Here is a 16,994-nt window from a genome sequence, read left to right as displayed (position 1 = left end):
CAATGGGACTACCTGGTGAGAAGACTGCTGCACAGCTGAGTCATGGATATACTGGCGGCACCACCACCAGCGCTGGATGGTTGATGCTGCCACAGGGAACTGTTGGCCTGGAAACTGCAGGAGCCAGTCACTGAAATAGATTCTCCACTGTCCCCAGTTCTTTGCTTCACTCACACATTCACTCATTTCAGGTTCCGTGGCAGCCATCTTGGCACTGTTAGCAGAGGCATCACCAAGCAGCCAAGGAAGGAGGGTGCTAGGAAGAACCTGGTTCTTGGATGATTCTTTTTTTTTTTTTTGAGATGGAGTCTCACTCTGTCACCCAGACTGGAGTGCAGTAGCACAATCTCAGCTCACTACAACCTCCCCCTCCTGGGTTCAAGTGATTGTCCTGCCTCAGCCTCCTGAGTAACTGGGAGTACAGTACACGCCACCATGCTTAGCTAATTTTTGTATTTTTTAGTAGAGGTGGGGTTTCACCATATTGATCAGGCTGGTCTTGAACTCCTGACCTTGTGATCCACCTGCCTCGGCCTCCCAACGTGCTGGGATTACAGGCGTGAGCCACCGCGCCTGGCCTGGATGATATCTTTGAGCCACTGAATCCACCTGTGGACTGCCTTCCTCCAGACCTCAATGATTTAGGTTGTTATGATTGGGTTATTTTTAAATGTATCGCTGGCATCGTTACTTAAAGTCAGTTGCACCCTAACTAATATATTCCCTTGAAATAGTTGAGCTCAAGCAGCCTGATCTATTCCAGAGCTCTCCTTTTTCACCACTGTCATGAGAAGTCTAAAATGGGCCAATAATTCAGCTGCTAATTCAGTGGAGCCATTACTTTATTCCCCGTGATGATTCCTCCTTTGATTCTAAATGCTGTCTATCAGTGGAGCCCTGAGTTATGGAGAACATAAGCAAAACCTCCCACATGGAAATGGGTCATAACTCCAGCTTCCACCCTCTTGATCCACAGATGAGTATATTCTTGCTATGGCAGAAATGGCACCAGGAATTGACAACTTGTTCAAAAACTAAACTTCACCCCCTAGAACCACACTGTAACTCACCTGCCTTTCTTTCTAATAAGACACTATAACGGTTGCTTTGAAGGGCAGTTCCATTCCTCTGTTGTAGGCAGTGTGGTTATGGGTAGTAGTGGTTATGAGTAGTAGCAGTTACGAGCACAGGCTCTGGAGCTGAACTGTCTGGGTTCAAGTCTGAGACCCCACTTACTTACTGAGTGACAAGAGTCAGTCTATTAACCATACTTGCTTTAGTGTCCTCTTCTTAGAAATTAATATAATTATGGTAATTATCTCAAAAGGCTGTTTTAAGGGTTAAATAAGTTGTCACATGGGAAGTTCTTAGAGGAGTGCCCAGTGTGTAAATGTGAGTTGTCATTACTGTTCTGTAAGGCCAGCAGCTTCGCATGATGAGGAGCAAGTCCTATAAATTCCATTTATTGCCTTACTTCTTTCAGAGAACAGTCAGTTCTTTGGCCAGAACCAGGTTGGTGGGACGCCTGTTGGTGCCCTCGGCATCCGTTGCTTCTACAGATCATGAGGGCAGAACCATGAAGCATGGTGAACAGGGATGGCAACTCTGAGCCCAGGGCATAGATTTGTTCCAGAGAGGATGGACTGCTGCCTTCCCGCTTGCAGTAGGAGTCCAGTGTTACTGAGGACTGGCTGGGTGCCTAGGGAATATGGTTGCATATTCAAACCCCAGGATTAGTTAACACTGAGAACAAGTTGGTCGCTCAGAAGTGGCGATAGCCAGCGACAGTAGCACCTCTTCCCCAAGGACAGAAGCAAAGTCCATGATGGTAAGCCTATGAATATACTTGCTCTATCACTGGGGCCCATGATGGTTATTCATGAACCTATTGAACAAGCCTTGGGAGACAGAAACATTTACTCGGATGACTGAGTAAAGAAGATCTGTCCTCACCAATATGAGTAGGCATCACCCAATTCACTGAGGGCCCAAATAGCACAAAAAGGTGGAGGAAGGATTGATTCTCTTTCTGAATTGGTACATCTATCTTCAGCCCTTGGACATCTGTGCTCTTGGTTCTTGGGCCTTCAGTCCTGGACTAAATTATACCACCAGCTAAGAAATGGCAGATCATGGGACTTCTTAGCCTCCATAATAGCATGAACCAGTTCCCATAATCTCTCTCTCTCCTCATATGTGTGTGTGTGTGTGTGTGTGTGTGTGTATCCTATACTAGGATATATAGAGATATACCTTGATATAGTTTGGGTATTCATCCCCATTCAAATCTCATGTTGAATTGTGATTCCCCAGTGCTGGAGGTGGGGCCTGGTGGGAGGTGTTTAGGTCATGGGGGTGGATCCCTCATGGTTTGGTGCTGCCTTCGAGATAGCAAGTTCTCACAAGACCTGGTCATTTAAAAGTGTGTGGCACCTCCTCACACCCTCTCACTTGCTCCTGCCTTTGCCATGTGGTGTGCCTGTTCTCCCTTTGCCTTCTTCCATGATTGAAAGCTCCCTGAGGCTTCATGAGAAGCTGAGCAGACATATCAGCACCATGCTTCCTGTAAAACCTGCAGAACTGTGACCCAATTAAACCTCTTTTCTTTATAAATTACCCAGCCTCACGTACTTTTTATAGCAATGCAAGAACAGCCTAACGTATATCTCCTGCTGGTTCTATTTCTCTGGAAAACCTAGATTTACACACTTATATAAAGCAGGGGTTGACAAATATTTTCTCTGAAGGGCAAGACTGAAAATATTTTATGGGCCATACTCAACTTTAACATGGTGGTGGTAAGATATAAGATAAGCTATAGATAATATGTAAACAAGTGAACATTTATACTCATTCATTTGGACACTGAAATTTGAATTTTATATAATTTTCACATCATAATATATCCTTCTTCTCAACCATTTAAAAATGTGAAACCTATTCTTAGCTTGTAGACCATACAAAAACACGCAGTGAGACAGATTTGACCTGTGGGCGAGAGTTTGCCAACTACTGGTGTAAAGAATTATAATTATATTCCTAAAAGGTTTTCTCATGCCCAAATGTTCCTCACTTGTTTCTGAGATTAACCTGCTGAGGCAGGTAGAGCAGAAATTATTAGCTCCATTATTAGCCCCATTTTGCAGAGAAGCAAAAAGTCTTAGTAAACTATAACAACATTCTAAGGATCATAGTTAATCAGAAACAGAGATGAGCTCTAACCTTGTCTCTAGGATTTTGGTACTCTTATCATACCATGCTCTCAGGGAGATATTCATCTTTATGACAAATTTTTAAAAAGCTATCAGCTCTTGGCTATGTAAACCCAGGGAAGGAACTGCTCCTGTTCCCACGCATAAAGCAAGAGCTCTCATAACTAGGGACTTAATTAGCACTCTGTCTATCCGATGCTTAGGGTTGATTTGTATTTACTATGAGAGAGAAATCCAGCTCTGAAGTTGCCAGCAAGGCCCTGTCCCCAGAAACAGTCCCCAAGGACTTTGAATCTCCACTGAAAGCCCTTACGGCTCCCCGATACTGCATCTAGCACACCCCAGGTCGTGGCCACTAGCCTCTGATTAGTTTTCTATCATTATGTGTCCCAAGGAAGAAATAAAGAGAGAGACAAATGAAAGTGCACTATGAAGTATGGGTTTGTGCCCCGCCTATACTCAAGAGACCTGGATTCCTCCCTTGATATGCTGCTTACAGGTTGGCTATTATAGCACCACCTTAACTGAGGGGCCCTAGGTATGGCCCCATGATTTGAATACCAACTGCTTCTTGGATGTAGTCCTCTAAGTCATAGGAAATAGTACAATTTTCATTCAATTGGTAAGTTATTTTACATTCAAAAGTAATTATTTTTTAGAAATTAAAATGACCAATATTTATATGTACATATATTTGCAATGTATAATCTATGTACTATTCTATAATTGTATGTGTACCCAAGTAGCACAAGCTTTAAAGATATATGAAGACTTAGGTGTAGGTATGATCTTAGCCTGTGTGGGCTGCCATAACAAAATACCACAGACTGAGTGGTTTAAACAACAGAAATTAATTTTTTTTTTTTTTTTGAGACAGAGTCTCACTCTTGTTGCCCAGGCTGGAGTGCAGTGGTGCTATCTCAGCTCACTGCAATCTCTGCCTCCCAGGTTCAAGCAATTCTCCTGCCTCAGCCTCCTGAGTAGCTGGGATTACAGGCGCCCACCACTGTGCCCAGCTAATTTTTGTACTTTTAGTGGAGATGGGGTTTCACCATGTTGGCCAGGCTGAGAAATTAATTTCTAACAGTTCTGGAGACTGGGAAGTACAAGATCAAGGTGCTGGCCCATTCAGTTCCTGGCATGGGCTCTCCATCTGACTTGCTGTGTCCTCACATGGCTCTTCCTCAGTTTGTATGCGTAGAGTAAGAGACAGAACAAACTCTCTTGTGTCTCTTCTTATAATGGCCCTACTTCCATCAGAGCAGGGCCCCACCCTGATAACCTCATCTAATCCTAAATATCTTCCACAGGCCCCATCTTCAAAGACCATCACACTGAGGGCTAGGGATTCAACATCTGAGTTTGGGGGTAACATAAACATTTAGTCTATAATAGGTACTATCTTCAATAATATTTACAAATATCAAACTTCCTCTTTTGTTAAACTTAGGGGAAAAAGCCATCCATCCATTCATCCATTAGCTGGTTATTTTAATGATGTTTGAGCACCTACTGTGTGCTACACCTATGACCTTTCAGAGATTAAAAGCCTCAAGGCTCAGAGTTCCTGAAACCCAGATTAAATATCCCCTTACCACTTTTCTTACTGGCTTTCATTATCACCCATCTTTTTTTCATGCTTGGTTATTAAATAAATTTCCCAAGGTGTTTTAAATACTTTTTCCTTAGATCTCTACCTTTCCTTTTAATGTGGCTCAGCAAATGGAAAATGACAACTCCTGTGTGCACTCCATGCCTCCCAGTGTGACTTCTCAGCATGTCTGCTATTGCAATTAGTTTTCACCTCCTCAAAGGAGAGGGCCTCTCTGCCCACAGGTGCTGTATTTGGCTGTTAGGTGCTTAATAATTAATTGCTTAGATTTATACTTTTTTCTTATTAAATCTAATAGGCATCTAGTTCATTTATAAGACTGATTCAGATTTTAAAAGGGCTGTATTTTTTTTTCCCAAAAAACCCATAAATTATAAACTAATGTCTATACAACATGGAAAGTTATGTTTAAGGGCCAGATGCGGTAGCTCATGCCTGTAATCCCAGTATTTTGGGAGGCCGAGGCGGGTGGATCACGAGGTCAGGAGTTCAGGACCAGCCTGGCCAAAATGGTGAAACCCCATCTCTACTAAAAATACAAAAATTAGCCGGGCCTACTGGCAGACACCTGTAATCCCAGCCACTTGGGAGGCTGAGGCAGAGACTTGCTTGAACCCGGGAGGCGAAGGTTGCAGTGAGCCGAAATTGTGCCACTGCACGCCAGCCTGGGCGACAGAGCAAGACTCCATCACAAAAAAAAAAAAAAAAAAAAAAAAAAAGATAGTAAGTTATGTTTAAAAGGAATATATAAAGTGGTTTCCCATAATCACCGCCACCCTAATAGAAATAGGATCAGAAATTCTGTAGCTCTAGCAGGAAAATAATAAAGGTTGTTATGTTATTCAGAAGTAGCTTAAAAATAAACAAATTAATTAATTAAAAAGGTTATTATGGTCTTCACACACACACACACACACAAAAGAAAGAAAGAAAAAGGGGAGTGTGTGTTCATACCAAAGATTTTCTTTTTTTCTTTTTCTTTTTGAGATAGTTTCGCTCTGTCACCCAGGCTGGAGTGCAGTGGCACGATCTTGGCTCACTACAACCTCCACCTCCTGGGCTCAAGTGATTCTTATACCTCGACCTTCAGAATAGCTGGGACTATAGGGGCACACCACCACATCTGGTTTTATTTTTAGTAGAGAAAGGGTTTCACCATGTTGGCCAGCCTGGTCTCAAACTCCTGGCCTCAAGTGATCCGCCCACCTCAGCCTTCCAAAGTGGTGGGATTACAGGCATGAGCCACTGTAACCGGCTTCATACCATGGCTTTTCTTACCTACACATTCTTTCCATCTATTTGTACTCATTAGTCTCTGTGTGAGTGGTTCTCAGGCGTGGAGTGGTGGCACACTCATGGGCAGAATCAGTTGTGGGAGAGTGCCATAAGTACTTTGTTACTTATACAGCTTTTAAATATGCAAACAAATTACTTTGTCCATAAATTAAAGCAGAGTCAAGATTTTTCCTTCAATATCATCACTATAAGGAGACAGGAGGCAATAAGGCATGGCAGGTGAAAACACTGTGGTTTACATACTGCTGAGGTTCACAGTCCAGCTCCACTAGTGGAGCTGAATAATTTTAGTCAAGACACACTTAGGCCAGGCTCAGTGGCTCATGCCTGTAATCCCAGCACTTTGGGAGACTGAGGCAGGTGTATGACTTGAGCCTGTTAGTTTGAAGCCTGGGCAACATGGTGAAACCTTGCTTATACCAAAAAATAGACAAAACTTAGCCAGGCATGTTGGTGCACCCCTGTAGTCCTAGCTAGTTGGGAGGCCGAGGTGGGAGGATGCTTGAGTCTGGGAGGCAGAGGGCAGAGATTGCAGTGAGCCGGGACCATGCCACTGTACTCCAGGCTGGATAACAGGGTGAGACCCTGTCTCAAAAAAAAAAAAAAAAAAAAAAAAGACACACTTAAAATTAACAAGCTTCAATTTTTTTCATTTGTAAAATGGAGGTTATAATAGGGTTTAAGCTATAGATTATGAGAATTCAGATATGAATAAGTCAGCAGAGTACTTGGCATATAGCAAGCACTCAATAAAGGTTGGCTAAAATAATACTATTTTCAATACAACTACTACTTAGTATTGTTATTAAGAAGTCATCTAATGTAGTTGTTAAGAAACTTTCAGTTCAAATACACCTAGTCAAGATCTAACTCTGCCACTTGGTAATTCCGTGACCTTGGATAACTTGCTTAACTTCTTTCAGCCTTAGTCTCATCATATCAAAAAAGTGTATGGGGTGTTGTGGAAGTTAAATTGGCAATAAGTCATGCAAACAAGAAAATATAAGGGCTCAACAGATAGCAATTGTGTAATAAAGGTTATCAATGATAATGATGACAGTGCTTGCTTAAGTGTTAGAAGGGGGAGAGGAATTATGTTTAGGAGTGTTGGATCCATATTCGTTTGGTCAGGAAAATATATTATTATCGATAAAAGAGCTAAAACATGCTTTATTGAGAGGGAGTGGTTATCCTAGCTTACTTGAGAACTAACAAGTTCATAAAGACACTGGGTCAACTCTTTTTATGCAATTTCAGACCTCTAGCAAAGCCTAGAAACCGGTGATAAACTTTGACTGCATATATGTAGGCCAGCAGTGGGAGGTAATTGCTTAGTGCTTTAAAGAACACACAGTTTTGAAGCAAGGAAGGAAGGAAGAAGTCTTAGAAATTATGTAAATCCAACTCCTTTACTTGATAAATGAGGACACTGAGGCCCTTAATGAAGAAATTGAGGCAGTAAAATGCTTTGCCCAAGGTTAAGATCAGGCACTTAATCTCAAAACATGATCATAGTCTTTGTTAAAAGGTGATTAAGAATAGGATGTATTTTGCATCTCTGAATCTATTTCCATGTTTGTATATTAGTGTGACTGGAAGTTTTTGTTTAAAGATTGTGTTTGCATGCCAACTAAACACTAAGAGAGAGTCAGAATCTTTAAAAACATCTGGAGGTTTCATCTGTTATTTTGTATATAAAAATTATAAGAGAAGGAACATTAGTATTTACTAAATAAGCACTTCCCAAGCATGAATCAATTTTACATAAAGTGTCTCTAGTAAACTTCACAACAATATTGGAAAGCAACCTGTCCATAAGGGCTGAGTCCAGAAAGCAGAAACTACTCTCGGCACCTTAAGCAGAAAGGGAATTTGATGCCTACAAAAGCGCTGAAAGGTCTAAATGGAGCGGCTTTAGACAAGACCTCCAGGAATGGCTCCCAGTTCACTACCATAGAACTAGCCTGCCCAGGGACCAGGCGTGGTGGCTCACGCCTGTAATCCCAGCACTTTGGTAGGCAGAGGCAGGCGGATCACCTGATGTTTGAGACCAGCCTGACCAACATGGCAAAACCCAGTCTCTACTAAAAATACAAAATTAGCTGTGCGTGGTATTGGGCACCTGTAATCCCAGCTACTTGGGAGGCTGAGGCAGAAGAATCGCTTGAACCTGGGAGGCGGAGGCTGTGGTGAACTGAGATGGTGCCATTGCACTCCAGCCTGGGCAACAAGAGCAAAACTCCATCTCAAAAAAAAAAAAAAAAAAAAAAAAGAATTAGCCTGCCCAGGGGACTGCTCTCTCTACTATAGGTGGAACACTAGGCATCCAGAAGGTGCCATGCCTACTGCAGACTCATAGGTTGTGATGTCAAAGCCATGTAACTGGAACATGACTCTATCACCAGCACTGTTGGCCCCTGAGTTATGCTACAGCTGCTAGATCCTTCCAGCAAAAGTTGATGCCCTTCACTGCCCTTCAAGCCGCTTCATATTTTCCCATTTGATTCAGTTTCAAAGTCAGTTCTCATAGTACATATTTAATCGCTTGATCTAAGTCACATCAAGAGCTTTAGCTGCAAAGGAGTCTGATAAACACAGGTTTTAGCTTTTCAAGCCTCTGTAGAACAGTATGTCATATTGGAAGGAAGTTTCGACAAATACCAAGTAGGCCTTATACCTATTTTTAGAATTATAAAGCCACTATTTTGACAGATTAAGTAACTTAGCTAAAGTCACACAGCAATTAATAAAAGGAGAGAGGTTCAAAATAAGACCTCCTGGCTCTAATGCTGTCTATACCTATATCCTAAGCAGTTTGTTGTTATCTCTGGCATAACATTTATTACAGAACGTTAGCTGTATACTCACTCATCTGCTTTGATTAGGACAAGCTTATCCAACCCGCAGTCTGTGAGCCACTTGTGGCCTAGGATGGCTTTGAATGAGGCCCAACACAAATCAGTAAACTTTCTTCAAACATTATGAGGTTATTTTGCGATTTTTTTTTTTTTTTGAGACAGAGTCTTACTCTGTCACCTCAGCCTTCCGAGTAGCTAGGACTACAGGCGCACCACCACGTCCAGCTAATTTTTTTATTTTTAGTTGAGGTGGGTTTCCGCCATGTTGGCCAGGATGGTCTCAGTCTCTTGACCTTGTGATCTGCCCACCTCCATCTCCCAAAGAGCTGGGATTACAGGCGTGAGCCACAGTGCCCGGCCTTTTTTGTGATTTTATTTAAAGCTCATCAGCTATTGTATTAGTGTATTTTATGTGTGACCCAAGACAATTCTAATGTGGCCCAGGGAAGCCAAACAACTGAACACCCCTGGATTAAGAAATCCCTTAAGGTAGAGACATTTGTGATTCATTATTACACTCAGGGTCTCCCAAATACAGTGTTCATGCCCATGTGTAATTTCTTCCCACATTTATTCTAGGCTTGGCTAAATGATTTGCTTTGGCCTAAGAGACGTCAGCAAACATGATGTAAGTTCAGTGTCTGCACATTGGCACATTGCTCTCATCACGTTAAGAAGTCCAAGGAGCCAACCTGAAGATGAAAGACATACGGAGAGAAAGGTCCAGATCCTCAGTTGTCTCAACTGAGCTCAATCCCCGGGAAATCCCCCAACTGAATGCAGTACCATAAGTGAGCTCAGGTGAAACAGCAGAAGAGCTTTCCAGGCAACTCACAGAATCATGAGAAATAGTAAATTATTGTTATTAGTCTCTAAGTTTTTGAGCTTTTTGTCATACAGTCATAAATAATTAAAACACATGCCTTATTTATTTTTTATCCATGTACTAATATGTTTGCTTATTCATTTATTTATTTGGCAATTATTTAAATATCATAGGCACTGGGATATATAATGCCTGTGATAATGCTAAGCACTGGGAAATATAATGATAGACAAGACAGAGACTGTGCTGTGAAGAAGCATCCAATAAGGAGTAGGAACAAATAAAGATATGATTATAGTACCATGAGGTACAGGCTATGAGAAGAGTAAACACGGGGGGCTATGGAAGAATCTAATAGTGACACCTTACTCAATTTGGGGAGCGGTGTCACAGGAAAATGCCTGATGTCGATATTCTGTGCATATTTCTTTTCTGTTGTAACACAGGAAAGAGAAATTCAGCAATTTGGTCAATGTCACTCAATTATTGGACTGATATAATTTCTCCTGAATCTCATTTGACAACTCTGTATGTAAAGGTTGTTTCTTTCCATAGCTGGTGGGTTTTTTTGTTTTGTTTTGTTTTTTTGAGACAGAGTCTCGCTCTGTCACCCAGGCTAGAGTGCAGTGGTGCGATCTTGGCTCACTGCAACCTTCGCCTCCCGGGTTCAAGCGATTTTCCTGCCTCAGCCTCCCAAGTAGCTGGGACTACAGATGCCTGCCACCACGCCCGGCTAATATTTGTATTTTTAGTAGAGATGGGATTTCGTCATGTTGGCCAGGCTGGTCTCGAACTCCTGACCTTGTGATCTGCCTGCCTTGGCCTCCCAAAGTGCTGGGATTACAGGCGTGAACCACCATGCCTGGCCTTTCATAGGTATTTTTATTTTTGTTTATTTAGTTGGTTTTGTTTTGTCCACAGTGGAAATTCATTCTCATCAATAAAAGCTAGGGTCTTGTGATCCAAACCACTAGGTTTTCTGCAAGCATAATTTTTAACAATAAATTAACCTGCTTTCCCACCCAATAATTCTTTACTAAAAATTAAATAGTAAAATAATGATTAAATAATTTTAAAGTAGCTAAGTTTAAATATAAAAAATTATACTGGAAAGATATATTCATTTATATAGCAAGATTTACCTTATTTATTTATTTATTTATTTATTTATTTATTTATTTATTGAGATGGAGTTTTGCTCTTGTTGCCCAGGCCGGAGCGCAATGGCGTGATCTTGGCTCACCGCAACCTCCGCCTCCTGGGTTCAAGCGATTCTCACACCTCAGCCTCCCAAGTAGCTGGGATTACAGGCATGCGCCACCACGCCTGGCTAATTTGTTTATTATTAGTAGAGACGGGGTTTCTCCATGTTGGTCAGGCTGGTCTTGAGCTCCCAACCTCAGGTGATCCACCCACCTCGGCCTCCAAAAGTGCTGGGATTACAGGTGTGAACCACTGCACCCGGCCTAGAACAAGACTTAAAAACACCAAATATTGAGGTACAATTTGGTACCTTTTCACTTTAATTATTGCCAGTCACTGTGTCATCCAACTGTTTTCTTCCCATCAAAATCTGAAGAAGCTCACAAATAAGGTCATGTGCTGCACAACATGGTTTCAGTCACCAACAGACCACAGCTCTCATGGTAGTCCCATAAGATTATAATGCTGTATTTTTACTGCACTTTTTCTATATTTAGATACTTTTAGATACACAAATACTTACCATTGTGTTACAATCGCCTACAGTAGTCAGTGCTATAACATACTGTACAGGTTTGTAGCCCAGGAGGAATGAGCTAAACTGTATAGCCTAGGTGTGTAGTAGGCTGTGCCATCTAGGTTTGTATAAGCACACTGTATGATGTCACACAATGACAAAATCACCTAATGATGCATTTCACAAAACATATTCACGTCATTAAGCAACATATGGCTATACTGGGACAAAAGTGATTTGGCCCAATAAAATGGCTGCTTAGAGATTGTAACTGCCCTCACAGTTGTTCCTGCCTGTTGCACAGTTGCACAGACAGAGCCAATTTACTAAGACAGCATTATTACAATAGAGAAATAGTTTAATAAATGCAAAGCTGGCTAAACAGAAAATCAGAGTTTTATTACTTAAATCGGCCTCCCAAAACATTTGAAGACTAGGGTTTTTTAAGGGTAATCTGGTGGGCAGGGGGCTAGGGAGCAGAGGAATGCTTTGGTTGGGTGGGGGCTGAAATCATAGAGGGGTCGAAGCAGGTTCTTCTTGCTGTCTTCAGTTTCTGGGTGGGATCGCAGAACTAGTTGGGCCAGTTTACCAGTCTGGGTGGTGCCAGTTTGTTCATCAAAATGCAGGGTCTGAAAAATATCTCAGACACCAATCTTAGGTTTTACAATAGTGATGTTATTTGTTGGAGCAGTCGTGGAGTATATTAGTCTGTTCTTGCATTGCTCTAAAGAAATACCTGAGACTGGGTAATTTATAAAGAAAAGAGATTTAATTGGCTCATGGTTCTGCAGGCTGTACAGGAAGAGTTATGGTTTCTGCTCTTGGGGAGGCCTCAGAAAGCTCACAATCATGGCTGAAGGGCAAAAGGGGACCAGGCATCTAATATGGCAGAAGCAGGAGCAAGAGAGTGCAGGTATGAGTAGGGGCAGGTAACACACACTTTTAAACAACGACATCTCACGAGACTCACCGTCATAAGAACAGCACCAAGGAGATCGTGCTAAATCATTCATGAGAAATCCACCCCCATGATCCAATCACCTTCCACCAAGCTTCACCTCCAACACTGGGGATTACAATTTGACAGGAGATTTGGGTGGAAACACAGATACAAAGCATATCAGGAAATTTAGAATTTTGTGGCTTCTGGCTGCATGACTCCTGAGCCATAATTTCTAATCTCGTGGCTAATTTGTTAGTTTTACAAAGGTGGTCTGGTTCCCAGGCAAAAAGGGGGTTTGTTTTGGGAAGGGACAATTACCATCTTTGTTTCAAAGTTAAACTATAAACGAAATTCCTTTTATGGTTAGCCTGGCCTACGCCCTGGAATGAACAAGGACAGCATGGATGTTAAAAACAAGATGGAGTAGGTTGAGACAGATTTCTTTTGCTGTCATAATTTTCCTATGTCACAGTTTTCTCACCGTTATAATTTGTGCAAAGGTAGTTCCAAGATGGTTCTAGGACCTTGAGGAGTCCTAAGTATCACAGATGGAAAAATCGGTATGTTAAGAAAAGTACAGTCATAATCACTAACCCTTATTTTAGTTAAAATACAAGCTTATACATAGAAACAAGGCTGCAGTCTAGAAGAAAGTCCGCAAATAGGCAGTGCAGTTTTAATTAGTTGAGTATGGAGACTAATTAATATGCAAATGAGGAGCTTACCAATATTAATCATCTGTTTTACTAGGCAGCTTTTACTAAAGAGTTTCTAACGAGTTTGCAAATTAAGTTTCTTTGACATTAAAAATCAGCTAAACGCCTGTCTGAGAATAATCTCTTCTAACTCAAGGGCGGGAAGGGAGAATTTTTTTCTGGATGAAAAACAGCAGTGTTTAAAACCAATTCCCATGTTGGCAAGCACTGTGCAAGAGTTCTGTATCAACCCTTTCCAGGCTCTAATTGAAACCATTTCAGCAAGAGAGACACCAGAAAACAGTTGGAACAGAGACAAATATGAGTCATGGTGATTTAAAGATACATGACCTAGAAAGTTGCGTCAAAAAACTTGCTTAAGTTGGTGACTGGCATTGTTGAAACACAAACGAGGTTAGAAATATTTGCCTAAACTCCCTTTTATGGCCTTTAACATACCCCTATGGTTCTCTTTACTTGGAAATATTGAAGATTGGGTTGAATGCTGACTTATCAGGGGTGATCTGAGTATGAGGATAGATTACAAAGTGGTCACTTTCATTTTGGGATTCATTTTCATTCAAGTTTGTGAAAAAGTATATGGGCTTCAGTTCAATTATGTTCATCCTATTTTCATCCTATTTTCAATGTCAATTGATTCCGTTATCGTGCCACTTGGCTATTAATAGAAAATTATACACTACAAATTAATACAATATTTTTATGTTTCCTACTTCCAGGTAGAATGTCAGCAAAGAAATTCTTTTGAAAGACAATAGATTGGATGCAACTCTTCTCTGATCCTTTGCTCCAGTAAATGAAATTCACAGTTGCCCTTAAAAATATTTTCTCTTTCATCATATCCCTATGGAGATTCAAAGGAAACTTTGAAATGATACCTTGTCAATGAGCTCACAATCTATGTTTCTTCTCACATTTTGCATCTCTCCCCCCACCCCCCACTCTTCTATACCTATCAGCCAAAACTTACCATAATTAGGCTAGACAAATTTGTTACCAGGGATCTCCTTTATGCATTCATTCATTCATTTTTTCAATGAATGTTGATAAGGTTGAACCAAGGTACGGAGCACCTCCTGCTGTATAAGGTACTTTGGGATGCAAATATGTATAATTAGAAGTTTCAAGGGATTTACAGTCTACCAAGAAAATAAAGCATGTGCCCAATAAGGCCGCTTTGAAGAATTATGTGATAAAAGCAATGAGAGTTGTAGATCTCATGTGCTTGCTGCAAATGACTTTGAGCAATCTTGTGAAAACATTCTGCCTCAATCTCTTTCTTTATATAGCAGAGTCCTAGTACATCGGAGAACAGAATATGATTGGTGATTTATTACTTTTCAGTTTTTACAAGTTTAAAGTGGCTAATATGACAAATACCGAAGAACGGTCCCACCTTTCCCAGAGTAGGGAGAGACCTTACTTTAGTCTGTGGATGTTTACTTGCTGATTGTCAATGAGAATGACCCAATGACATTCACTTGAAGTGTTCAGCGGGGAGCTCTGGACTATATTTTTCAGTTCTGTTATGATTCTTGCTTGTCTGTAGCCTTATTTCTTTTGGTCAATACCTGTGCTAAATGTTCTGGTTGGTGGAAAATACTGTTAAGTTCAGATTCATTAAAATTCATGGCAAAAAATGAAAGAAAGTCCTTAATCAAAGGCACAAGATAGATTTTGCAAAGAAATTACGGCCAGAGAATTAATCCAAAATGTGCTTTGGTTTGGGCTTCTGTACAAGCACGTCTTGGCGGCAGGTCTGGACTCGAGGTTGTGGGAGCTGCAGGAGTGGAAAATGGAAATGGCTCATCTGCACCTGCCCTTTCTCCAGAGATTTGTCTCATCATCCTCTCCCATGACACACAGGGCCAGTCCACACTCAGAGAGAAGTCTGCAGACCGTCCTTCCTTGATGCCCAAGCCCCAGCAGGATGGTGCTCCAAGTCACTGTCACTAAATTGTATATGATGTTTTACAAACAACTATATGATTGGATATAGAATGTATTTCTGTGGTATGTGTGAATTCCAATTGTTTGCTCTAGAACAGCACTGTTCAATAGAACATTCTGCAGTGACAAAAATATTCTGTAAATCTCCATGGTCCAATACAATAGCCACTAACCACATGGCTATTGAGGATTTAAAATATGGAACTGGATTTTTAATTTTATTTAATTTTGATTACATAATTTTAATTTAAATAGCCACATATGTCTAGTAGCTTACCATAATGGACAGTGCAGTCCTAGAAAATAACTTCATCCATTTTGATTTTATAAATGGAAATGGAAAATAACCACCCTATGATAATGACACAGTTCTGACTTAGGTGCATGAATTAATTCTCTTAATTTTGACATAAATATAATGAATGAAATTTCAACCCTTCTGCTATTGATGAAAAAGTAAGGCTTTAACTTCAGTTGTCTAGATTGAATATATAACTGACCAACTGCTCACTTTGATTTTTTTTCCATTTATTATACATCTTGCATCCCACACCTAGCCATAGATAGGTAAGATTAAATTAGTCTTCTATCTTAGGAACACATAATAGGACCTTCTAATAAAGACACAAAATTACAAAAACATAAATAAAATAAATGCAAATAATATTAATAAATTCTGTAGATAATTCAAAATGCTGTTTGAATGAGACTTCTGAACAACTTGGTGGCATGGCTACACTGGAGCTAAATTTGCTATTATTTGAAAATTCTGAAATCAAGTACTATAAATGATGTGTTCTAATAAGAAATAATCACCTCTTGAGAGTATGGTAACGTGTATGAGACTAAGCACAACTAATACAAAACAGCATATAACCTGAATTTTATGTATAGCTCATTTCTGGGAGGAAGTGTTCCCAATGTTTGCACCAGAATTAGAAGCAACCAGAGACTCAATTGGTCTGATGCTAATAACTATGCAGGAGCTTTCCTAAGATGCTGAATGTGCACTTCTGAGCCCCCTTCTACTCACCAGTCTGTGTTGATGAGCCCAGATACATACAACTGACTAGAATTTCATCACTTTTAAACATGCACTATTGAGTTGATGCCACATCCATGAATATGATTGATTTAGACAAGACTGAAAAATATAGCGTTGTAGGTAACCAGGGGGTTCAGCCGAATTCTAAGGAGGGGTTTGAGAGCACCTGCTCCTCTAGTTGCATTAATACGGCTCCTGGAGGCCGGGCATGGTGGCTCACACCTGTAATCCTAGCACTTTGGGAGGCCAAGGCGGGCGGATCACGAGGTCAAGAGACCAAGACTATCCTGGCCAACATGGTGAAACCCCGTCTCTACTAAAAATACAAAAATTAGCTGGGCATAGTGGTGTGTGCCTGTAGTCCCAGCTACTCAGAAGGCTGAGGCAGGAGAATCGCTTGAACCTGGGAGGCGGAGGTTGCAGTGAGCCGAGATTGCGCCACTGCACTCCAGCCTGGGCAACAGAGTGAGACTCCATCTCAAAAAAAAAAAGACTCCTGGAAAAATCGACCCACTTGTTTATACAGCCTGTCTTACTTCATAGGATTCTTGTGAGAATTAAATGAGATCCTGGGAGGGTTAGATGACTACAGTAGAAAGAGCAGTCAGATGATAAAAAATATCTGAATTTTAATCCTGAGACTTTACTTAATGTCTTTGAGTTTTAGCTTTCTTATCTGCAGGATGAGGGTAGGAATGTCAGCTCCATATATCTCACAGAGTTTCTGCAGGGATCACATGAGACACTCTGCATGCTTTTTTTTTTTAATTCTGAGTTTGTTATAGGCACAGAGATTTCTGATTTCTGGTCACTGTT

At 40.9% G+C, this 16,994-nt stretch overlaps 1 long non-coding RNA gene across 1 annotated transcript in view; it reads left to right on the top strand.

The window, feature by feature from the left end:
- The window catches only part of LOC108581082, a 50,979-nt gene extending 34,524 nt beyond the window's left edge, over positions 1-16,455 (top strand). The window contains exon 5 of the long non-coding RNA XR_004176967.1: positions 13,903-16,455. This is a non-coding gene — a long non-coding RNA (uncharacterized LOC108581082). The remainder of the gene's footprint in view (positions 1-13,902) is intronic.
- Positions 16,456-16,994: the final 539 nt, after the last annotated feature.

This window comes from Papio anubis, chromosome 1, assembly GCF_008728515.1.
Source record: "Papio anubis isolate 15944 chromosome 1, Panubis1.0, whole genome shotgun sequence".
In the NCBI taxonomy this organism is placed as follows: Eukaryota; Metazoa; Chordata; class Mammalia; order Primates; family Cercopithecidae; genus Papio; species Papio anubis.
This window is presented reverse-complemented; position numbering and strand designations above follow the sequence as displayed.